Source organism: Miniopterus natalensis, chromosome 12 (genome assembly GCF_054644295.1).
Source record: "Miniopterus natalensis isolate mMinNat1 chromosome 12, mMinNat1.hap1, whole genome shotgun sequence".
NCBI classification, from domain to species: domain Eukaryota; kingdom Metazoa; phylum Chordata; class Mammalia; order Chiroptera; family Miniopteridae; genus Miniopterus; species Miniopterus natalensis.
In genome coordinates, this window is record NC_142092.1 from 2,626,568 (window position 1) to 2,652,792 (window position 26,225).

The 26,225-nt window shown below is 48.2% G+C and overlaps 1 long non-coding RNA gene across 1 annotated transcript in view; it reads right to left on the bottom strand.

Annotated features, from left to right (window-relative positions):
* Window positions 1–26,225, bottom strand: part of LOC148091747 (uncharacterized) — a 56,197-nt gene that overhangs the window by 11,257 nt on the left and 18,715 nt on the right. The gene's annotated exons all lie outside the window — the stretch shown is intronic.

The following is a 26,225-nucleotide window of genomic DNA, read 5'->3' on the forward strand; positions in this document are numbered from 1 at the left end:
ACCAACTTCAGAGTGTACCTCACACCTGCCTACCTGGTCCGAAGGACAGAAATGCAGACTCACTCTTTTTCCAGGAAAAGATGAGCCACCAGCCCACTTAGACTCCTGGGACGGATGTAATTTCCTCACCCTCCCACACCCCTCGCAGCACCCAGCTCCCAGCACCCAGCTCTGAATACCTGAGTAAGGAACCTATTCAGTGGGCTCCTCACACCGTGACAATAAGGAGAACATGTTGCTTTTATCATTTAAAAAAAGAAAGCATATACAACTCAACCCCCAAAACAAACTTAGGAAAAATTTATTCCATTTTTCTAGTGAGAAGTGAAATATGAATGTACTACTTAGGAACTGTATTTCTAACTGCTTTTTACTAACAGTTGTGTCTTAAATGAATTAGGGATTTATTGTCTTGAATGGAAGAAGTCAGTTAAAAAGGCCTTGAGCTGAACAGCCCAGGCCCGGTACAGTGGCAGCTCCATTCTATAGCGCCAGCAGGGACTCAGGCTCCCTTTGTCTTCCTGGCACATCAACCTTAGTCCCTGGCTTTCATCCTCATGGTTCAAGACAGATGCTGGTGCTCCAGCCACCGCACCTAGGCTTCAGTCAGAAACAGGAGGGAAAGAAAGAAGTCAGGAAAATACTCCTCTTTAGCAAGTCAACCCACCTGAGGATACTTTCCAGAAATTCTGCCCAGTAATTTGTACCTCTATCTCACTTACCACTTCTGCCTGAAAGGGAGGCCAGAAAAATCCAGTCTCTTAGCTGAACACATAGTCTCCCTGACAACCCAGGATTCTGATGCTCAGGAAGGACAGAGTGGGTATTGAGAAGGCAATTACCCTTCTCTGTTACAACGAAGCTCCAGCAATTTGAAAAAGCTGTCTCAGATTATCAATATTTCCCAATCAATCTTCAAAATGCCTCCATTACTTCCCACGCGTGAGACCTCCAGCTCGTCTCCCTACACTTTCCACCAGACTTCTGAAGACAGATGCCCCAGGAGGAAGTTCTTCCTGCATATCTGAATGCGGGCCATGTCAAGCTACCCCAATGCTACTTCACTGAGTGCAGGCAGGACACCTGCAGAGCCCTGAATGCTCTCCCCTGCAGCTGCACCTCCAGCTCTCAGGAGTCAGCTGGAGCTGCTAGGCACACCCTGGGCCATCTCCCACCTCCCTACCCCCGAGCCCACACACATCCCAGAGCCTGCACACCTCCAAGGGCGTGAGTCAGAGGCCTGGGGCTTGGGATGCACTTGCGCCTGGTGCTGGGATTGAACCTATGATCTGGGCTCGGGACCAAGGGCTTTGCACACCTCTACGGTGAATCAGACTGTGAAGGGGTCCTGTCGCTGCATTTAATTCACCTAAACTCAATTATGTTGTTAGAGAGAAGAGAGAGGTGATGTAAATCATAGGAGTAGTTTTATCTGACATCTTGCCCTTGAATGTATACCCCAGGGACCAAGACAAGGCCCCACAAACCTTTTCTCCCCTCCACCCCTGCTGCTTGTCACAGGGTGAGCATTTTGCTTCAGTTGTGATTCTAATGTTGATTATCACTTATTTTAAAAACTCCATGGCCCCTAAGCAAAACCCAACTCCTTCCGCAGATGCCCAACTGGGTAAATAAATGAATCCTTAGCCATGGCCAGTGGAAGGGCAGTGCTGGATCCAGGGGATTTCTCAAGACCCTTCTGCCCTTGTCATGGAGCCTGCGGACTTTACAGCCCAGTGTCTAAGTGAGAGGCAAGTCCGCTTTATTTGCCCCATCCTGTGGTCTCTGCATCCTGTGTACACAAATACTCAGTATGCAGCAGAAAGGACCAGACACGATGGAAAGTGAAAGAGTAAAGCAGGAGTGGATAGAAGGGCTTCCAGTGGCTTCTTAGTTCCTGCCTCGCCCTTGCTCCTGTCTGCTCCTGTGGGCATGCAGCTGACGCATCCACACTCAGCCGTGCTTCCTGGAAACGCACGGGTGTCACGATGTTTACATACTTATCTGTGCACCCTGGGACTGGAGAGGGGGCTGTGTGACTGACATGTGTCCTCCTGGTCCACATCAGGCCAGAGATGATTGACTACGTGACTAGTTGGATTGCGGCTGCCTGATGCCTGCCTTGTGGGAATGGCAGACCCAGCACCTCGGCCTGGAGCTCCTCTGAGGAGCATCAGTCTGAGTGACACATGCCCAGTCTTGCAGTGGAGCTGGCATCTTGCCCCAGCCACAGGTGTGCAATCCTGCCCTCAAGCTTCTGGGAAGGGGCTCTTATCCTTTCTAGGCCTGGAGCAAAGGGTGGGTGCATTTGCAGTGTGGCTGCAGCTGCTCACCATCCCTGGGCCTTCCTTCCCTGCCGGGCATTTGACTGTCCTGGAGCCCAGAACAGGCCCTGCAGTTCTGCCTACCCAGGTGAGCATAGTTTCATGGATTCAGTTCTCAGTTCCTCAGAGGCTTTAAAGGCATCTCACGCCACCTTCAGAGCCCAGAACCCTCTCTCCAGAGGCTGCAACTCTGCAGAGCCCCTGGCAGAGGCCAAGCGACGGTACTCTTGGTGACACAGAGACACAGTGATAAACTGGCAGAGACTAGCTGTTCAGGAGACAAGGGTATTTATACAAGATTCTTGTCTCCCTTCTGATTTCATGGCTTTTAAACTGGCTTAAGGGGATAGTGGCTTTTCACACACAATTTTCTCTTGGTAATAACTAGGATTTTCATTCCCATTTTGCAGAGGAAAGAAATTGAAACCCAGAGGTTTTTTCTTAAATCCACTTGTGAAAATTAGCAATGCCAGTAATCAAATCTATAACTTCTATCCCCAAATTCTGTGTATTCATGAGGAAGAGACTAAAATTCAAACTGCCTTTTGGGAAGAATTTGACATCAACGAAGGTTGTTAGGCCTGGGAATGAAGAGCAGATGTGTGTTGTCTTTGAGGCCCACATGTTAATATCTGAGAAATGACAGAATAAGAGAAAGCTCGGCATAAATCCTGGTGTTTTGTTTGTGGCAAAAAAGGAGGCAGAGGGCAGTGGGGATATGACCCAACCAAGTCTCAGAAACTAAACTGACATTTGGAGAGCAGAGTGTACGCACAGTTCAACATAACTACGGTCTGACTGCACCATGGGGCTGAGATGGGGGGCGCTGGGAAGGGGACTGATGGGCTCTCGGATCTTTGTCTGCTCCTCCTCTGGGTCCACTGAGGGCTGGATTTGGGGTTAAGACACTCAGAATCTTAAGAGGCATCTCAGCCAGTGGTTCAGAGCTAAGACTATTGTGGAGATTGTAGAAATAGCCTTTAATTCTTCCCCTCCTGCAGTCCATGCCCTTGGGGGTCTCCTCCCATCCTGATTCTGGGCGGCTTTGACACTGGCAAACGTAACACAATCGGACACCCAAAAGTCCATTTCTCGTTGAGTCGTCCAGTCTCGTTCCTCTTGGTCCCTGTGACCACCTTCGTGAGACATCTGGGGGAGCTTCCAGCTGACTGTGGATACCAGCGGAGCAGCCCATACTGGGAGAGCCAGCCGCCAGCCCATGAAATCACGAGGAACATCAGTGTGTGCTGTTCAAAGCCGTTCTATTTCTGGATGGTTTGTTAGGTAGCAGGAGCTAATTGATGCCATTATGGTGCACATTTGTTTAAGGGTGAAATGTCAGCCTCACTATTTGACTGTTTAACCTAAGAGAAGTTGCTTAACCTCCTTGTACCTTAGTTTCCTCACCTGTAAAATGAAGATAAAAATAGATGATGTAATTGAAAGGGTTAAAGCACTCAATTATTTAATATTTTAATATTCTCAGAATGGGGCCTGGTAGGCAATAAGCCCTACACACAAGCATAGCAAGTATAAAAGATTATATTTTCACCACTTATCCCATATGTAATGAAAACAAAAAATTAATTATGTAAGGATGCCTACAAAGTGTGTTCTGGAGCTACTCAATGCTAGGTGCCATCAGCACTCCCCCTGCTCTCATTTTGTCTACACCCCCATGCTTTTGTCCTGTGGTTCAAGCCTGGGGGAGTCCCCGCTGAGACTCTCTGGGTGGAAAGCTTCTCCCTTGTCTCCTAGCTAACCTGACAAAGGCTTGAGCAGCCCTCCCGGCAGCACCACTGAGGCTCAGAGGCCTCATCTTTATTCAGGCAGGAGAGGAACAGGCCAGAGCAAGAAATGCCAAGGCTGATCTGAGACCCATCTTTCAGTATAGTGGCTGCGACTGGCGATACTGCTCACCTCTCGTGATACCGGCTGCTTCTCAACATACTGCTCAACCGTGGGGACAGTGGTTCCCTCCTGCGACACTGCCCAGCTGTCGCGATAGCGGCTGCCTCTCGGGATCCTGCCCACCTCTGGCGATGGCGGATGACTCTCGCAATACTGCCCAACTCTCGCTATAGTGGCGGCCTCTCAAGATACTGCCCAACTCTCACGGTAACGGCTGCCTCTCGCGGTACTTTCCTACTCTCACCGTAGCGGCTGCTTCTTGAAATGCTGCTCAACTCTCACGATAGTGGCTGCCATATGCAATACTTCTCAATTCTGGCGACAGCAGTTGTCTCTTGCCATACTGTCCAACTCGCGCAAAATCGGCTGCCTCCCATGATTCTGCTCTACTCTGGCGATAGCGGTTGGCTCTCATGATACCGCTGAACTCTCGTTTTAGTGGCTTCCTCTCTCAATACTGCCTAACTCTCGCGATAGCGGCTCCCTCTCGTGATACTGCTCATCTCTGGCGAAGGCCGCTGCCTCTCGTAATACTGCCCAACTCTGGCGATAGAGGCTGGCTGGTGCTATGCTGCACAACTCTCTCGATAGCGGCCTCCTCTCGTGATACCACACAACTCTCGCAACAGCAGCTCCCTTTCGCGATATGGCCCAACTCTCTCAATAGCGGATGCATCTCGCTATACTTACAAATTCTCGTGAAAGGAGCTTCATCTCATGAACTGACATACTCTCGAGATAGCAGGTGACTCTTCGGATACCTCACAACTCTCGCAATAACCGCTGCCTCTCGTGATGCCTCACAACTCTCATGATAACGGCTACCTCTCGCAATACTACCCAACTCGCGAGAGAGTGGCTGCCGCTCGAGATATTTCCCAACTCTGGCCATAGTTGCTTCCTCTCGCGATACTGCTCATCTCTGGAGATAGCAGCTGCCTTCCAGGATATTTTATAGCTCTTGGGATAGCGGTTGCCTCATGAGATACTTTCAAATTCTTGAGAAAGGGTCTTCCTCTTGCGATACTGACAAACTCGCGATAGCGGCTGCCTCTCGCAAATCTGCCCAACTTTCGCAACAGCGGCTGCCTCTCGTGACACTGCCAACTCTCACAATAATGGCTGCCTCCTGCGACACTGGCCAAACCTACCGATGGCGGCAGCTTCTCGCAATACTGCCCAACTCTGGCGATGTCAGGTGTCTCTCGCGATACTGTTGAAATCTCGTTTAGCAGCCGCCTCTCTCAATACTGCACAACACTTGCGACAGTGGCTCCCTCTGGCAATACTTATCTCTGGCGAAAGCGGCTGCCTCTCCAGACACTGCCCACCTATGTCGACAGTGGCTGGCTGTCGCTGTTCCGCCCAACTCCCGCGATACCGGCTTCCTCTCCCAATACCGCACAACTCTCCCGATGGCAGCTGCCTGTCGCGAAGCTGCCCAGCTCTCTCGATAGCGGCTGCCTCTCGCGATACTTCCCAACGCTCGCGATAGCAGGTGGCTCTCCCAATACTGCCCAATGCTCGCGATACGGGCTGTCTCTCGCGATACTGCTAAACTCTCGTTTCAGTAACTGCCTCTCTCGGTGCTGCCCAAGTCTCGAGAGGCAGCCGCAATGCTTCCCCACTCTGGCAGGGGCGGCTGCCTCTCCCAATGCTGTGCATCTCTGGGACAGCGGCTGGCTCCCGGGTACTGCCCCCCTATGGCGACAGCGGCCGGCTCCCGGGTACTGCCCCCCTATGGCGACGGCGGCCGGCTCCCGGGTACTGCCCCCCTATGGCGACGGCCGCCGGCTCCCGGGTACTGCCCCCCTATGGCGACGGCCGCCGGCTCCCGGGTACTGCCCCCCTATGGCGACGGCGGCCGGCTCCCGGGTACTGCCCCCCTATGGCGACGGCGGCCGGCTCCCGGGTACTGCCCCCCTATGGCGACGGCGGCTGGCTGTCGCTATGCCACACGACTCTCGCAATAGCAGCTGCCTGTTGAGATACTACCCAACTCTCTCGATAGCAAATGCCTCGTGATACTTTCAAATTTTCGTGAGAGGGGCTTCCTCTCAGGATATTGACCAACTCTTGTGATAACGGGTTCCTCTCGTGATACTGCCAAAATCTCGCGAGAGCGGTTGTCTCTCACGAAACTTACCACCTCTGGTGACAGCCGCTGCCTCTCGCAATGCTGCTCGTCTCTGGCTATAGCGGCTGCCATTCACGGTTCTTCCAAATTCTCAAGAAAGGGGCTTCTCTCTCGATGCTGCCCAACTCTCGCAGTAGCGGCTGCCTCTCACAATATCGCCCAACCACCCAGATAGCGGCTGCCTCTCACAATATCGCCCAACCACCCAGATAGCGGCTGCCTCTCGTGACACTTCCCACTTCTCGCGATAGTGGCTGCGTCTCGTGAAGCTGCTCAGCTATTGCGATACGGGCTGCCTCACGAGACACTGCTCAGCTGTGCAGATAGTTGTGGCCTGTACGACACAGCCCAGATGTCGCGATGGAGGCTGCCTCTTGCGACAGTGCCCTACTCTTGCGTGAATGGCTGCCTCTCAGGATACTGATGAACTTCGGCGATAGCGGCTCCTCTTGGTGTACCGACCAAGTCTGATGACAGCGGCTGCCTCTTGGTGTACCGACCAAGTCTGGCGATAGCGGCTGCCTCTTGGTGTACCGACCAAGTCTGGCGACAGCGGCTGCCTCTTGGTGTACCGACCAAGTCTGGCGATAGCGGCTGCCTCTTGGTGTACTGACCAAGTCTGATGACAGCGGCTGCCTCTTGGTGTACCGACCAAGTCTGATGACAGCGGCTGCCTCTTGGTGTACCGACCAAGTCTGATGACAGCGGCTGCCTCTTGGTGTACTGACCAAGTCTGATGATAGCGGCTGCCTCTTGGTGTACCGACCAAGTCTGATGATAGCGGCTGCCTCTTGGTGTACCGACCAAGTCTGATGACAGCGGCTGCCTCTTGGTGTACCGACCAAGTCTGATGATAGCGGCTGCCTCTTGGTGTACCGACCAAGTCTGATGACAGCGGCTGCCTCTTGGTGTACCGACCAAGTCTGATGACAGCGGCTGCCTCTTGGTGTACCGACCAAGTCTGATGATAGCGGCTGCCTCTTGGTGTACCGACCAAGTCTGATGATAGCGGCTGCCTCTTGGTGTACCGACCAAGTCTGGCGACAGCGGCTGCCTCTTGGTGTACCGACCAAGTCTGGCGATAGCGGCTGCCTCTTGGTGTACCGACCAAGTCTGGCGATAGCGGCTGCCTCTTGGTGTACCGACCAAGTCTGATGATAGCGGCTGCCTCTTGGTGTACCGACCAAGTCTGATGACAGCGGCTGCCTCTTGGTGTACCGACCAAGTCTGGCGACAGCGGCTGCCTCTTGGTGTACCGACCAAGTCTGGCGATAGCGGCTGCCTCTTGGTGTACCGACCAAGTCTGGCGATAGCGGCTGCCTCTTGGTGTACCGACCAAGTCTGATGACAGCGGCTGCCTCTTGGTGTACCGACCAAGTCTGATGACAGCGGCTGCCTCTTGGTGTACCGACCAAGTCTGATGATAGCGGCTGCCTCTTGGTGTACCGACCAAGTCTGATGACAGCGGCTGCCTCTTGGTGTACCGACCAAGTCTGATGACAGCGGCTGCCTCTTGGTGTACCGACCAAGTCTGATGATAGCGGCTGCCTCTTGGTGTACCGACCAAGTCTGATGATAGCGGCTGCCTCTTGGTGTACCGACCAAGTCTGGCGACAGCGGCTGCCTCTTGGTGTACCGACCAAGTCTGGCGATAGCGGCTGCCTCTTGGTGTACCGACCAAGTCTGGCGATAGCGGCTGCCTCTTGGTGTACCGACCAAGTCTGATGATAGCGGCTGCCTCTTGGTGTACCGACCAAGTCTGATGACAGCGGCTGCCTCTTGGTGTACCGACCAAGTCTGGCGACAGCGGCTGCCTCTTGGTGTACCGACCAAGTCTGGCGATAGCGGCTGCCTCTTGGTGTACCGACCAAGTCTGGCGATAGCGGCTGCCTCTTGGTGTACCGACCAAGTCTGATGATAGCGGCTGCCTCTTGGTGTACCGACCAAGTCTGATGACAGCGGCTGCCTCTTGGTGTACCGACCAAGTCTGGCGACAGCGGCTGCCTCTTGGTGTACCGACCAAGTCTGGCGATAGCGGCTGCCTCTTGGTGTACCGACCAAGTCTGGCGATAGCGGCTGCCTCTTGGTGTACCGACCAAGTCTGATGATAGCGGCTGCCTCTTGGTGTACCGACCAAGTCTGATGACAGCGGCTGCCTCTTGGTGTACCGACCAAGTCTGGCGACAGCGGCTGCCTCTTGGTGTACCGACCAAGTCTGGCGATAGCGGCTGCCTCTTGGTGTACCGACCAAGTCTGGCGATAGCGGCTGCCTCTTGGTGTACCGACCAAGTCTGGCGACAGCGGCTGCCTCTTGGTGTACTGACCAAGTCTGGCGATAGCGGCTGCCTCTTGGTGTACTGACCAAGTCTGGCGATAGCGGCTGCCTCTTGGTGTACCGACCAAGTCTGGCGATAGCGGCTGCCTCTTGGTGTACCGACCAAGTCTGATGACAGCGGCTGCCTCTTGGTGTACCGACCAAGTCTGGCGACAGCGGCTGCCTCTTGGTGTACCGACCAAGTCTGATGATAGCGGCTCCTCTTGGTGTACCGACCAAGTCTGGCGACAGCGGCTGCCTCTTGGTGTACCGACCAAGTCTGATGATAGCGGCTCCTCTTGGTGTACCGACCAAGTCTGGCGACAGCGGCTGCCTCTTGGTGTACCGACCAAGTCTGGCGATAGCGGCTCCTCTTGGTGTACCGACCAAGTCTGGCGATAGCGGCTGCCTCTTGGTGTACCGACCAAGTCTGGCGATAGCGGCTGCCTCTTGGTGTACTGACCAAGTCTGGCGACAGCGGCTGCCTCTTGGTGTACCGACCAAGTCTGGCGATAGCGGCTGCCTCTTGGTGTACTGACCAAGTCTGGCGACAGCGGCTGCCTCTTGGTGTACCGACCAAGTCTGGCGACAGCGGCTGCCTCTTGGTGTACTGACCAAGTCTGGCGACAGCGGCTGCCTCTTGGTGTACCGACCAAGTCTGGCGACAGCGGCTGCCTCTTGGTGTACCGACCAAGTCTGGCGACAGCGGCTGCCTCTTGGTGTACCGACCAAGTCTGGCGATAGCGGCTGCCTCTTGGTGTACTGACCAAGTCTGGCGATAGCGGCTGCCTCTTGGTGTACTGACCAAGTCTGGCGATAGCGGCTGCCTCTTGGTGTACCGACCAAGTCTGATGATAGCGGCTCCTCTTGGTGTACCGACCAAGTCTGGCGATAGCGGCTCCTCTTGGTGTACCGACCAAGTCTGGCGATAGCGGCTGCCTCTTGGTGTACTGACCAAGTCTGGCGATAGCGGCTGCCTCTTGGTGTACCGACCAAGTCTGGCGATAGCGGCTGCCTCTTGGTGTACCGACCAAGTCTGGCGACAGCGGCTGCCTCTTGGTGTACTGACCAAGTATGGCAACAGCAGCTGCCTCTTGGTGTACTGACCAAGTCTGGCGACAGCGGCTGCCTCTTGGTGTACCGACCAAGTCTGGCGACAGCGGCTGCCTCTTGGTGTACCGACCAAGTCTGATGACAGCGGCTGCCTCTCCTGATACTGCCCAACTCTCATGATAGCAGCTGCTTCTCAAGACACTGCTCAACTCTCTGGCTAGCGGCTGCCACTCGCGAAACTTCCCAACTCTCGCGAGCCCGCCCAACTCTGAGGATAATGGCTGACTATCTTGATACTGCCCAACTCTTGGGATAGAGGCTGCCTCTCATGATAGTGCCCAACTTTCACAATAGCCGCTGCCTCTCAAGATACTAATGAGCGCTGGGGAGCGGCTGCCTCTCGCTATTTTGCCCACATCCCACGATATCGGCGGCCTCTCGGGATACTGCTCAATCCTGGCGATAGCGCTTTGCTCTCACGACACTGCCCAGCTCTCGCAAAATCGCCTGCCTGTCACGATACTGCTCTACTAGGATGATAGCGGTTGGCTCTTGCAACACGGCTCATCCCTGGCGAAAGCGGCTGCCTCTCACGATATTGCACAATTCTCGCGAAAGTTGCTGCCTCTTGTGATACTTCCAAATTCTTGCGAAAGGGGCTTCTGCTCACTATACTGCCCAAGTCTCGGGATATTGGCTGCCTCTCACAATACAGCACAACTCTCACGATAGCGGCGGCCTCTCGTGATACTGCTCAACTCTGGCTATAGAGTCTGCTTCACACAATACTTCCAACTTCTCGTGAACGGGGCTTCATCTCACGATACTGACAAACTCTCGAGAAAGGGGCTGCCTCTCACGAATCTGCCCAACTCTCACAACATCGTGTCCCTCTTACTATACCGCCCAACTCTCACAATAGCGGCTGCCTCTTGGGATACTGCCCAAATCTAGCGATAGCGGCTGCCTCTCGCGAATCTGCCCAACTCTCGCTATATTGGCTCCCTCTTCCGATACTGCCCAAACTTGGCGATATTTATGCCTCTCCTGATACTGCCCAGTTCTCGCGATAGTGGCTGCCTCTCGTGATGCTGATGAACTCTGGTGATAGCGGCGGCCTCACGCGATAAAGCACAACTCTCACAGTAGCAGCTGCCTCCAGCGATACTGCGCGTCTCTCATAACAGCAGTGGCCTCTCTGGAAACTTCCCAGCTCTCGCGACGGGGGCTGCCTCTCTCATACTGCCCAGCTCTCGTGACGGCGGCTGCCTCTCTCATACTGCCCATCTCTCCCGACGGGGGCTGTCTCTCTCATACTGCCCATCTCTCGCGACGGGGGCTGTCTCTCTCATACTGCCCATCTCTCCCGACGGGGGCTGTCTCTCTCATACTGCCCATCTCTCGCGACGGGGGCTGTCTCTCTCATACTGCCCAGCTCTCCCGACGGCGGCTGCCTCTCTCATACTGCCCAGCTCTCCCGACGGGGGCTGCCTCTCTCATACTGCCCAGCTCTCCCGACGGGGGCTGCCTCTCTCATACTGCCCAGCTCTCCCGACGGCGGCTGTCTCTCTCATACTGCCCAGCTCTCCCGACGGGGGCTGTCTCTCTCATACTGCCCAGCTCTCCCGACGGGGGCTGTCTCTCTCATACTGCCCAGCTCTCCCGACGGCGGCTGTCTCTCTCATACTGCCCAGCTCTCCTGACGGGGGCTGCCTCTCTCATACTGCCCAGCTCTCCCGACGGGGGCTGCCTCTCTCATACTGCCCAGCTCTCCTGACGGGGGCTGCCTCTCTCATACTGCCCAGCTCTCCCGACGGGGGCTGTCTCTCTCATACTGCCCAGCTCTCGTGACGGGGGCTGCCTCTCTCATACTGCCCAGCTCTCCTGACGGGGGCTGCCTCTCTCATACTGCCCAGCTCTCCCGACGGGGGCTGTCTCTCTCATACTGCCCAGCTCTCCCGACGGCGGCTGCCTCTCTCATACTGCCCAGCTCTCCCGACGGCGGCTGCCTCTCTCATACTGCCCAGCTCTCCCGACGGCGGCTGCCTCTCTCATACTGCCCAGCTCTCCCGACGGCGGCTGCCTCTCTCATACTGCCCAGCTCTCGATAAGGCTGCCTATCTTGACACTCCACAACTCTTGGGTGCAGGTTGCTTCTCATGATACTCCCCAGCTCTCACGATAGCAGCTCCCTCTGCTGATACTGCCCAGCTCTCACGGTATCGGCTGCTTCTCGCAATGCTTCCAAACTCTGGCACTAGCTGCTGCCTCTCGTGACGCTGCTCTACTCTGGCGATAGCGGTTGGCTCTCGCCATACTGCTCAACCATGGCGAAAGCGGCATCCTCGTGCGATATTTCCCAACTTTGGCGAGAATCCCTGCCTCTTGCGATATGACCAATTATGGCGACAGTGGCTGCCTCTCGCTAACACTCCCAACTCTCCCAATAGCGGCTGCCTCTTGGGATAAAGCACAACTCTCGAGATAGCCGCTGCCTCTCCCAATGCTGCCCAACTCTCACGACAGGAGCTGCCTCTCGCGATCCTGCCCAATACTCACAATAGAGGCGACCTACCATGCCACCTTCCAGCCATGTCATCTGACAAGTTCCGAACAGGGAGAGGAAGCTTCACAGAAGGCGTCTTCTGGGGAGAGGACCTGGCATGTGGGTGGGAGGAATTGGCTTAATGGGAATCGCTCTTCTCCTCCTTAGAGAGGGATATTGGGTCGTAAAATCAATATCTAACCTGGGAATGGCAAATAATGATTTGCTCCTAAAAATCACATCTCAAGAAATCCCGATTTCCCCAAGTCCAGTCTTTACCACATTTGCTGGATACTTTCACAAATTGTTATTAGAAGCAGCTAAGAAAACTCCCCCTGGCACCCCCATAAGGAATCTATGGAGGAACTAGAGAAAGCTGAGCTCACACAGCCGCCGATCCTCCAGTGCCCCGCCTATGACTGCAGGATTAGTCGAGGACAAGAAAAGGCCATCGCCACTTGCCTGCTGTACAAGGACCACCCTGGGTAGCACACAGATTGTGGCATCCCCCTGAAGGGGCTAACAGTGTGGAAAGGCTACCAGACCCTCCTCTGCCTTACACAGGTGCTTACAATGAGAATGGAATCAGAATAGTTAATGTAAATGGAAGGCATGGTCAGTATGAGAACTTGCCCTTCATGAAACGCTTGGCAAGGAGGTGGCCACTCTCGTGCTTGCTCCCAAAGAAATGAAAGAAAAGCATTCTTAGCAGTCAATCAGTACCTATGGCAAAAGGCACTCTTTTCTTAGAAGAAAATGGCAAGAAGAATATAATAGCTTATGAATAGGTCCATAGTTAAAATATAACCACAAGAAAAGTCAGTAGTAACCCCAGGTAAATATTATATAAAATTTCTGTCTCACAAGCCAATATATTCCTGCTGCAAACAAAGCCACATCTATCACTTTATAGGTCACTGATTTTTCCTTTCTCCTCTATTCTAAAATATAAAAGTCAAAATTGTTCCATTCTGATGAAATTGAAACTTGTATTGTTTAACCTATGAGTAGTATTCTCTGCTTTACTAATCACAGAAAAGTAATGGTAGCCAAAAAGAAAGTATAAAAGATTATGTTGATTCTCAATAAAGTGGAACAGTGTCACACCACCTCCCAGTCGAGTAGTCTGATGTCTCCCAGCGCCGACGACTTGCCCACCTTCGGGAACCCTGACTCCTGCTGCAGCTGGACTGCGGCAAGTGGCGCCCAAACAGGGACCTGAAGGTAAGTCATTGAGTTACGGTAGGGATAGGCTCTCGCCCATTGGGTGCTGCAGACCCCTTAGCAGAGGAGGCTAAGTAGAAAGGGCAAGTAATCATGGGGCATATGGAGTCTAAAGAAAGAGGACTCTTTATTGATATAACTAAGCATATGTTAAGTAAAAGAGGAATTCATGTATTTCATAGGCAACTTAAAGAATTTCTTCATTTTGTACAAGAATGTTCCCCTTGGTTCCCAGAGGAAGGTACTTTGAATTTAGGGACTTGGAAGAAATTGGGGAAGGAAATGAAAGTATACTATACTATGCACAGGCCTGAAAGAGTCCCAGTAGATGCTTTCTTACTTTGGAATTTGCTGAAGGATAGTTTTGATCCTACTCATGAGGCTGTATGTTTTGCAAGACAAGTTACTGAGGAAGTGGTTAGACAAGTTACTGAGGAAGGTGAAATTAAAAAGGCTAAAAGTTACACGAGTATTAATAGTCATGACTCAGCCAGACCTCCTTGTAAGCCCGTAGTAAAATTAGACCAAGAGGGCCACCCCAGGCCCCTACTCAAAGCTGGGGAACTCAGACAGGAAGAAGCGATCCATCCATGACCTAGAAAGGGCCTCCCCTGGGAGTGCAGGGTTATATCTATCTGCCTCTAATTTTTCTATAAGTACGCCTGAAACACAAATGACTCTTATCTCCACAGGAATATTTGGCCCCTTACCTAAGGGATATGGGACTAATTATAGGAAGAAGTTCAAGTTCTAAGGCAGGGATACAGGTCCTCCCAGGAGTAACAGATTCAGACTATACAGGGGAATTAAAAATTATGATTCCACCTCCAAAAAAGACTACACAAATACACCCGGGACAAAGAATAGCACAATTATTATTGCTCCCTTACTTGGCCCTTCCAAATGTTACATTAAAAGAAGAGAGAGGAGATGAAGGATTTGGCTCTAGTGATTTAGTAGCTTGGATACAAAAAGTAGGAAGGCATAGACCCATGAAAAAAGTATTGATAGAAGGAAAGGAAATAGAGGGCTTAATTGACACAGGGGCAGATGTCTCCTGCATAGCTGGTAAGGACTGGCCTAATACTTGGCCCACAACACAGAGCTCCTCTACCTCAATAGGATTAGGATTGGCATCTAATATGGGAAAAAGTTCCAGTATTCGACACTGGGAAGATAGTAATGCATCAGGGACGTTCCAGCCTTATATAATTCCTTCCCTACCTTTTTCCCTATGGGGAAGAGATATATTATCTCAAATGGGTATGACTCTAGAAGTCGCAGAAAAACAGGAACCAAATCTTTTATGACTATGACCACTGTTCCCTCTTATGCAGACCCTATACAATGGAAAACAGATGAACCGCTTTGGGTGAAACAGTGGCCTTTAACAAAGGAAAAATTAGATGCTGCATCAAAGTTAGTAAAAGAGCAACTAAAACTAGGGCATATAGAACCCTCTAATAGCGCGTGGAATACACCTATTTTTGTTATTAAGAAAAAATCTGGAAAATTAAAATTGTTACAAGACGTAAGGGCAATAAATAAAACCATGGTTACTATGGGAGATTTACAACCCTTCTCCTGTTGCTATACCCAAAGATCATCAAGTCATAGTTATTGACTTGCAGGACTGTTTCTTTACCATACTTCTATCACCTAATGATTGCAAGAGATTCGCCTTTGGTCTGCTGTCAGTCAATTGACAGAGGCCTTATCAAAGATATCAGTGGAAAGTATTACCTTAAGGAATAAAAAAATAGACCTACACTATGTCAAAAGTTTGTTGATATAGCATTACAAAAGCTCAGAATACAATTTCCTGCTGCATACATTATTCACTATATAGATGATATCTTAATAGCACACAAAGACAAGGCAATTTTGCAGGAACTGTTACAGAATATGGTCCTAGAATTAAGTAAGTATGGATTGGTTGTAGCGCCAGATAAAATTCAAACAAGCTCTCCATTTAATTATCTAGGACAAATCATTAATTCTCCTCTAGTACATACTCAACAAGTGGCTATTAGACATGATCAGTTAAAGACTTTAAATGATTTCCAAAAATTATTAGGGGACATCAATTGGCTAAGGCTGTACTTAAAACTAACAACTCAGGACTTGAAACCCCTTTTTGATATACTAAAGGGGGATCCATCTCCGACCTCAGTTAGAGTACTGACAACGGAAGGAAAAAAGGTCTTACAACAAGTAGACAAGGCATTAACTGAGAATAAGTTACCCAGGTAGACTACACTGAGCCCTGGCTGTTAATTATTTAAAAAACCCAATACACTCCTACTGCCTGCTTGTGGCAGGGGCTACCCTTAGAATGGTTGCATCTACCTTCGACCCCTAGGAAAGTAATCTCATCATATCCTCAGCTAGTTGCACTACTAATTACTAAGGGAAGAATCCCTAGTAAGGAGCTCTTTGGGTTGGATGTGCAGGAAATTATTATTCCCTATACTAGAGAGCAATGTGATCAATATTTGTGGTAGAGGACCAATGGGCGATAGCATTTGCCGGATTTATGGGGAATATAGTATTTCACCTACCTCCACACCCATTATTACATTTCATGAAAAACACCTCTGTTATTTTTCCTACTCGATACTCTGCAAAGCCTTTGCCTCCCCCACTCAGTGTTAATATTTACAGATGAATCCTCAAATGGGATGGTGGTGACAATCATTGAAGACAAATCTATTAGTCAACAGACAGGGGAAACCTGTCTGTTGACTAATAGATTCAACCCAGAGAGCTGAATTAGCTGCTGTAATTGCTGCCTTTCAGCAGGTACAGGCTCCATTTAATCTAGATTCAGATTCAGCATATATTGCTCAATTATTTCCAGCAATCGAGACAGCATTAATTTCCTCCAATTCCACAGTAAGTAACCAGTTTCGGGAGTTACAAAATTTAATCCATCGAAGAGTTCATTCATTTTTATTCGACACATTCATGGGCACTCTAATTTAGAAGGCCCTTGAATGAAGGGGAATGAATTAGCTGATAAATTAACTAAATCTGTAATAATGACAGCAATAGAGGAGGCTTCGGCCTCTCATGCTTATCATCACCAAAATGCTTCAACCCTCAGGCAGCAATTCCACATTACAAGGGAACCAGCTCATCAAATATTTAAGCAGTGTCCGGTTTGTGTAACTTTTCTCCCCTCGCCTCAGATGGGAGTCAATCCTTGGGGGTTGAAGCCTAATGTATTATGGCAAATGAATGTGACTCATATACCCGAATTTGGAAAATTGTCATTTCTTCATGTTACTACAGACACATTCTCACATGTAATATTTGCTTCTGCCAGAAGCGTTCAAGGCGTTGGCACAACATATGATTCAAACCTTTGCATATATAGGGACACCAAAGAACTTAAAGACTGATAATGCTCTGGTATATACATCAAAGGCTTTCAAAGAGTTTTGCAATACATTTCAGATTAAGCATAATACAGGAATTCCTTATAATCCACAAGGACAAGCAATTGTAGAAAGGGCTCATCAGACATTAAAAAATCAGATCTCCAAATTACAGCAAGGGATAACGAAATATTTATCCCCTCATCATATTTTACAGCATGCTCTGTTTGTAATTAATCACCTGAATGTTAATGGTCAAGGCCTTACTCCTATGATGAGACATTGGGAACAAAGACAAAATCCTACTATTATGGTAAAATGGAAAGACTTACTAACAGGACAATGGAAAGGGCCCGATGTTCTTAACATCGGGGCGAGGATATGCTTGTGTGTTCCCACAGGATGCAGACTCCCCCATATGGATCCCGGGTCGGCTCATCCAGCCTGCACAGCAAGAGAAGGATGCCACGGCTGCCCTATCCTAAGACAAGATCTGATCTACAGGAAGATAATCCCGATTTATTAAGATTATTAGCAGCCACTAATATGGTTATAATCAAAAGACCTTATAAAAATAAGTCAGCGACTTTCTCAGTACTTGCAAGTGTCAACACCCCACGTGCTATTTTAATTGGAAACTCAGATATATGGCAAATATCATTAAAAGAGTCATCTTATCATATAAAATGTAATGTGTTCTTGTCAACAAATTGTATCCACTCAGCCCTTCCAACGAATTAGACTATATTTGTAATTGTACATCAACCCTCTTCTCTTCTTATACCTGCCACATTAACAGGAATGGTTTGATGATCCAGGATTACAAATTTTAAATAGATTGAATGAACTATGGAGACCAAAGTGCTTTGTTGCAGCCTTAATCTTAGGAATCACAGCTTTAATTAGTATAATTGCCTCCTTAGCTATATCTACCACTGCATTAGTCCAGGAGATTCATACTGTTAATCATGTCAATGATTTATCACAGAATGTATCTGTAGCTCTCTCTCTACAGGAAAGATTAGATAAAAAATTAGAAACAAGAATGAATGCATTAGAAGATAAAGTACTTTATACAGGAAATCAAATTCAGAACATTCAAACTCAAATGACTGCTCGTTGTCACTCGCAGTATAAGTGGATCTGTATAACTCCCCATCCTTATGATAATACTACTGAGCCTTGGCACAAGGTAAAATTACATCTACAAGGTATTTGGCATAACACTGAATTAATTCCGGATTTACATTCCCTGTAGGAAAAAATTAAGGATTTAAGTCAAGCAAAATTAGACCTACCCATGGGCAAGTCAGTGGCACAACGTTTATGGCAATCCTTAAGAAATACAGTTGACCTTACTATGTGGTGGTCTAATCTAGTTCACATAGGAATAACGGTGCTAATTATAATAATCTTAATTGTTATCTTCCCAGTCATCTTCAGAGTGATATTATCTTCAATCAAAAATCTCCATACCCAGCTTGAATTATTTAAATTAAAAAATAAAAAAGGGGGAGATGACAAGTCCTCTTCCAACCATGTCGTCTGACAAGGTCCAGACGTCAAGAGGAAGCTTCACAAAAGGCGTCTTCCGGGGAGAGGACGTGGCATGTGCGTGGGAGTAATTGGCTTAATGGGAATCGCTCTTCTCCTTGGAGGGAGATTTTGGGTCATAAAATCAATAACTAACCTGGGAATGGCAAATAATGATGCGTCCCTAAAAGTCACTTCTGATAAAATCCCGATTTCCCCAAGTCCAGTCTTTACCACATTTGCCGGATGCTTTAACAAATTGTTATTAGAAGAAGCTAGGGAAACTCCCCCTGGCGCCCCCATAAGGAATCTATGGAGGAACCAGAGAAAGCTGAGCTCACACAGCCGCCGATCCTCCAGTGCCCTGCCTATGACTGCAGGATTAGTCGAGGACAGGAAAAGGCCATCGCCCCTCACCTACTGCACAAGGACCACCCTGGGTAGCACACAGAATAAATGGCAGATTGTGGCATCTCCCTAAAAGGGGCTAACAGTGTGGAAAGGCCACCAGACCCTCCTCAGCCTTATAGAGGGGCTTACAATGAGAATGGAATCAGAATAGTTAATGTAAATGGAAGGCATGGTCAGTATGAGAACTTGCCCTTCATGAAACTCTTGGCAAGGAGGTGGCCACGCCGGTGCTTGCTCCCAAAGAAACCAAAAAAAAGCATTCTCAAGCAGTTAATCCATAGCTATGGCAAAAGGCACTCTGTTCTTAGAAGAAAATGGCAAGAAGAATATAATAGCTTAAGAATAGGTCCATAGTTAAAATATAACCACAAGAAAAGTCAGTAGTAACCCCAGGTAAATATTATATAAAATTCCTGTCTCACAAGCCGATATATTCCTGCTGCAAACAAAGCCACATCTATCACTCTATAGGTCTCTGATTTTTCCTTTCTCCTCTATTCTAAAAAATAAAAGTCAAAATTGTTCCATTCTGATGAAATCGAAACTTGTATTGTTTAACCTATGAGTAGTATTCCCTGCTTTGCTAATCAAAGAAATGTAATCTTAGCCAGAAAAGAAAGTATAAAAGATTATGTTGATTCTCAATAAAGTGGAACAGTGTCACACCACCTCCGAGTCGTGTAGGCTGCCGTTTGTGATACTACTCAGTTCTGGCGACACCTCACAACCCTCACGATAGCGTCTGCCTCTCGCAATACTTCCCAACTCTGGCGAAAGCTGGTGCCTCTCGCGATACAGCCCAACTCTGGTGATAGCAGCTAGCTTTTGCTGCACCATGCAACTCTCGCAATAGCGGCTGCCTCACGTAATATTTCCAAATTCTTGCAAAAGCGACTTCCTCTTGCAATACTGCCCAAATCTCGTGATAGTGGCTGCGACTCATAATAATTCCAAATTCTCAAGAACGGGGCTTCCACTCTCGATACTGACCTACTCTCGCAATAGCGGCTGCATCTCGCAATTCCTCACAACTCTGGCAATAACTGCTGCCTCTCGTGATACTGGTCATCTTGGTGATAGCTGCTGCCTCTCGCGATATTTACCAACTCTGGCAATAGAAGCTGTCTCTGGCTATACTGCCCAATTCTCGCGATAGTGGCTGCCACGCCCAATGCTACCCAACACTCTCGATATCGCATGCCTCTCGCGATACTAATGAATTCTGGCGATAGCGGCTGCCTCTCTCTATCTTGCCCAACTCTTGCGATAGCGGCGATGTCTTGTGATTCTGCTTAACACTGGCGATAGCAGCTGCCTCACACAATATTTCCAAATTCTAGCGAAAGGGGTTTCCTCTCGTAATACTTACAAACTCTCTCGATAGCGGATGCCTCTCGCAATACTGCCAAATTCTCACGAAAGGGGCTTCATCTCACGAACTGACAAACTTTCAAGATAGCGGCTGCCTCTCCCGATACTGCCCAACTCTCAAGATACCGTCTGCCTCTCTCGATACTAATGAACTCTGGTGATAGCAGATGCCTTTCGCTATCTTGCCCAACTGTTGAGATACCGGCAGCCTCTCATGATAAACCTCAACTCTGGCTATAGCAGCTGACGTACGTGAACTTCCAAATTATCCGGACTGGGACTTCCTATGGTGATACTGCCCAACTCTCACAATATCTCCTGTCTTTCGCAATATTGCTGAACTCTAACCCTAACCCTAACCCTACCCTAACTGTAACCGCAACCCCAGGTCTAAACATAACTCTAGGTCTAATCATAACCCTAAGCCTAATACTAACACTAACCTTAAACCTAATGCTAAAAGAAATATTAGGTCTAATCCTAACCCTAACCCTAAACCTAACCCTAGTTCAAATTCTAACAATAACCAGATCCCTAACCCTAAACCTATCCCTAACCCTAACCTTAAACCTAGGTTGAATCCTAACCATAACCCTAATCCTAACCCTAACACTAACCATATCCCTAACTCTAACCCCAACTCTAACCCTAATCCTAACACCAACCCTAGGTTTAATCCTAACCCTAAATATATCCCTAACCCTAACCCTAACCCTAATCCAAACCCTAACCCTAACCTTAACCCTAACCCTACATCTATTCCAAACCATAAACATATCCCTAACCCTAACCCTAACCATAGGCTAAATCCTAACTCTAACCCTAACGCTAACCCTAACCCTAACCCCAGGTCTAAAACGAACCCTAATGCTAAACCTAAACTTAACCATAAACAAAAACCTAACTGTAGGTCTAAAACTAACACTAACCCCTACCATAAACCTAACCCTAACCCTGGCTCTAATCCTAACCCAAACCATATCCCTAAGCCTACCCCTAAACCTGACCCTAACCCTAACCGTAACCATATCTCCAACCCTAACCCTAACCGTAACCTTAACCCTAACCCTAGGTCCAAACCTAACTCTAAACCTAACCCTAACCCTAAACCTAGGTCTAATCCTGACCCTAAGCATAAACCTAACCCTAACCATATCCCTAACACTAACCCTAACCCTAGGTCTAATCCTAACTCTAACCCTAACCCTAACCCTAACCCTAACCCTAACCCTAACCCTAACCCTACGTCTAACCCTAAATCTAACCCTAATGCTAAGCGTAACCCTAACCCTGAACCTAACGCTAACCCTAACCCAAGGTCTAATCCTAACTCTAAATATAACACTAACCCTAAGTCTAACCCTAACACAAGGTCTAATCCTAACTCGAACCCTAACCCTAACCCTATCCCAAGATCTAATCCTAACCCTAATGATATTTCTAACCTGAACCCTAAGGTGTAACCCTAGGTGTAATCCTAATCCTAACTCTAATCCTAAACCTAAACCTAACCCTAACCCTAGGTCAAATACCAAATCTTACTCTGACCCTAAGCCAAACCCTAACAGAACCCTAGGTATAATCCTAACTCTAAACCTAATCATAACCCTAAGCATAACGCTAGCCCTAACCCTAACCCTAACCCTAGGTCTAATTCTAACTCTAACCCTAAACCTAAAACCCTAGGTCTAATCCTAACCCTAAGCATTACCCTAACTCTAACCCTGACCCTAGGTCTAATCCTATGTCTAACCCTAACCCTGACTCTAACCCCAACTGTAGGTATAATCCTAAACCTAAGCATAACCCTAACCCTAACCATAACTCCACACCTAACCCAAGGTCTAATTCTAACACTAACCCTAACACTGACCCTTACCTTAGGTCTAATTCTAACCCTTTCTCTATCCCTAACCCTAACCCTAAATCTAACCATATCCCTAACGCTTACCCTGACCCAAACCTTAGGTCTAATTCTAACTCTAAACCTAAACCAAACCCAAACCCTAGGTCCAATCCTAACCATAACGCTAACCCTAACGCTAGATCTAATCCTGAATCTAAACCTAACCCTAATCCTAACACGAACCCTAGGTCTAATCCTAACACGAACCCTTATCATAACCCTAACCCTAACCCTAACCCTAACCCTAACCCTAACCCTAACCCTAACCCTAACCCTAGCCCTAGGTATAATCCTAAACCGCATCATATCCCTAACCCTAATCCTAACCCTAACCCTAAGTCTAATCCTAAATCTAACCTTAATCCTAGCCCTAACCCCAACCCTAACCCTAGGTCTAATCCTAACCCTCACCATATCCCTAACACAAACCCTAACCCTAGGTCAAATCCCAACAGTAAGCAAAACCCTAACACTAACACTAACCCTAAACCTAACCTTAACCCTAGGTGTAAACCTAACCCTAAGCATTACCCTAACCCTAATCCTAACCCTAACCCTAGGTCTATTCCTAACTCTAACCCTAACCCGAACCCGAACCCTAGGTATAATCCTAACTCTAACCCGAATCCTACGCCTAGGCATATCCCTAACCCTAACCCTACCCTTAAGCCTACCCTAAACCTAACCCTAACCCTACCTCTAACAATAACCCTAGGTCAAATCATAAATTTAACTCTTACCCTAAGCCGAAACCTAACAGAACCCTAGGTCTAATCCTAACTGTAAATCTAACCCTAAACCTAACATTAACCATAACCCTAACCCTAACAGTAACACAATGTCTAATCCTAATCCTCACCATATCCCTAAACCTGACACTACCTTAACCGTAACCATAGGTCTAATCCTAACCCTAAGCCTAACCCTAATCCTAGTTCTAACCTTACCCTAACCCTAACCCTAGATCTAATCCTAATACTTACCTTAACCCTAACCCTAAACCTAATGCTAACCCTAGGTATAATCCTAACTCTAACACTAACCCTAACACTAACCCCAATTCTAACCCTAACCCTAACCCTAACCCTAGGTATAATCCTAAATCTAACCCTAACACTGACCCAAACACTAACCCTAACCCTGTGTCTAATCCTAGCTCTAAGACTAAACCTAACCTAACCCTAAACCTAAACCTAGGTATAATACTACCCCTAAACATAAGCCTAACCCTAAACGTAACCCTAACCTTAGGTTGAATCCTAACACTAACCCTAAACCTAACCCTAAACCTAATCCTAGGTCTAATCCTAACAGTAACCCTAACCCTACACCAAAGCCTAACCGTAACTAAAACCTAGGTCTAATCCTAATTCTAAACCTAACCCTAATCCTAACTTAAACCCTAACCATATCACTAACAGTAACCCTAACCCTAACCCTAGGTCTTATGCTAACTCTAACCCAAACCCTAACACTAATCCTAACCCTAAACCTAACTCTAACCCTAACACTAAGCCTAAACCTACCGCTAACCCTAACCCTAGGTCTAATCGTAACTCTAACCCAAACCCTAACCCTAACCCTGACATTATCCCTAACCCTAACCCTAAACCGAACATTCGTGCTAAACCTAACTGTAACTCTAACCCTAACCCTATCCCATTCCCTAACCCTAATCCTAACCTTAACCCTCAACCTAAACCTAAACCTAACCCTAACGCTAACATTATACCTAACCCTAACCCTAGGCCTACTCCTAACCCTAAACTAACCCTAGGTCTAATCTTAACTCTAACCCTAACCCTCACCCTAACTCTAACGCTAACCCTAACCCTAAACATATCCCAAACCTCAACTCTAACCCTAGGTCTAATCCTAATCCTAACACTAAACCTAACCCTAACTCTAACCCTAACCATATCCCTAACCCTAACCCAAGCCTTAACCCTTACCCTAGGTCTAACACTAACAGTAACCATATCCCTAACTGTAAACCTAACCCTAGGTATAACACTACTATGTAACCCTAACCCTAACCGTAACCATAACCCCAGGTCTAATCCTAACTCTAACCATATCCCTAACCCCAACCCTAAAGCTAGGTCTAATCCTAACCCAAACAACATCCCAAACCCTAACCCTAACCCTAGGTCTAATTCTAACGCTAAGGATAACCCTAATCCTAACCCTAACACGAACCCTAACCCTAAGGCTAACCATATCCATAACTCTAACAGTAACCCTAACCCTAACCGTAACCCTAACCTTAGGTCTAATCCTAACACTAAGCATAACCCTAACCCGAACCCTAACCATAGGTCTAATCCTAACCCTAAGAATAACCCTAACCCTAGGTTTAACCATATCCCTAACCCTAACCCTAGGTCTATTCCTAACCCTAAGCATAACCCTGATCCTAACCCTAACCCTAACCCTTGGTCTAAACCTAACCCTATCCAAATCCCTAACCCTAACCTTAAAGCTAGTTCTAATCCTAACCCAAAGCATACCCCTACCCCTACCCCTAGGTCTAACCCTAACCCTAACCCTTACACTAACCCTAACCCTATGTCTAATCCTAACCCTAAGAATAACTCTAACCCTACGTCTAACCCTAAACTTAACCCTAACCAAATCCCTAACCCTAACCCTACGACTAATCCTATTTCTAAATCAGTCCTAATCCTAACCCTATCCCTAACTCTAACCCTAATTCTAGGTTGAATTCTAACACTAGGTCTAACCCTAACCCTACCCCTACCCCTACCCCTAGGTCTAATCCGAACCCTAACCATATCCCTAATCCTAACCCAAACCATATCACTAACCCTAACCCTAACCCAAGTCTAATCCTAATTCTAGCCCTAACGCTAAAGCTATCCCTAACCGTTAACACTAAGCCTAACCCTAAACCTAACCCTTAACACTAACCCTAACCCTATCCCTAACCCTACATCTAATCCTAATACTAACCCTAACCCTGAGCCATAACCCTAAATCTAATCCTAACCCTAACCATATCCCTAACCCTAACCCTAAGTCTAATCCTAACCCTAACCATATCCCTAACCCTAACCCTAGGTCTAATCCTAACTCAAACCGTAACCCTAACCCTATCCCTAACCCTAGGTCTAATCCTAACTCAAACCCTAACCCTAACCCTAGCAATAACCATAGGTCTAATCCTAACCCTAAGCATAACCCTAACCCTAACCTTAACCCTAAACTTAGGTCTAATCCTAACCCTAAACATATCCCTAACCCTTGCCCTAACCCTAACCGTAACCCTAGGTCTAATCCTAACTCAAACCATATCCCTAACCCTAAACCTAACTGTAACCCTAACCATATCCCTAACCATAACCCTAACCCGAACGCTAGGTCTAACCCTAACCCTAACCATATCCCTAACCATAACCCTAACCCGAACACTAGGTCTAACCCTAACCCTAACCATATCCCTAACCCTAACCCTAGGTCTAATCCTAACACTAACCCTAACTCTTATGCAGGTTATGCAAGTCCTAAGTAAGGGTTATGTAGGTTTTTTGCGATTTTTAGCTATGGTGATTGACCGCCTGTCTGACACCTAGCCTTAGTTTCTCCTTTTATATTCCCTGCAGCAGTCCATCCTCATTGTAATATTTTGTGTATGATAAGGGTTCAGGTGTAGATTGAAATAATCTTTTTCCTAGACTGCTCTTTCCTTGTGGGGATTCCCAGAGTTTTCCATTAATATAAACATCCCCCAGTAATACATTCCTTAGTGGGAACTCACTGGTGGACTCCCTGTGGATTACCCTGCCTCGTCGAATCAGGAGGGGACCCAACCCAGGCCTCTTCCCTCGTGGGAAGGCCCCCGGGGTAAGTGGGCCTAACAAGTCCTAACTCCTGCTGACAGTCTGAGTCTAAGTTCGTTATAGGCGCCACATGATTATTTTTGTAATACTTGGAGCTTTTACTGAATCATTCTTTTCCAATTCTATCCGACTGCCCTGCTAGGGAAAAGTTTCCAACTAGGGCAAAACGCTTTTCTGGTGAAGAGACTCAGGTAAGGACACAGCTTCAGGAAGGGGAACAAGCATAGAAAGAGGGATATGCCATACACCAAGTCCC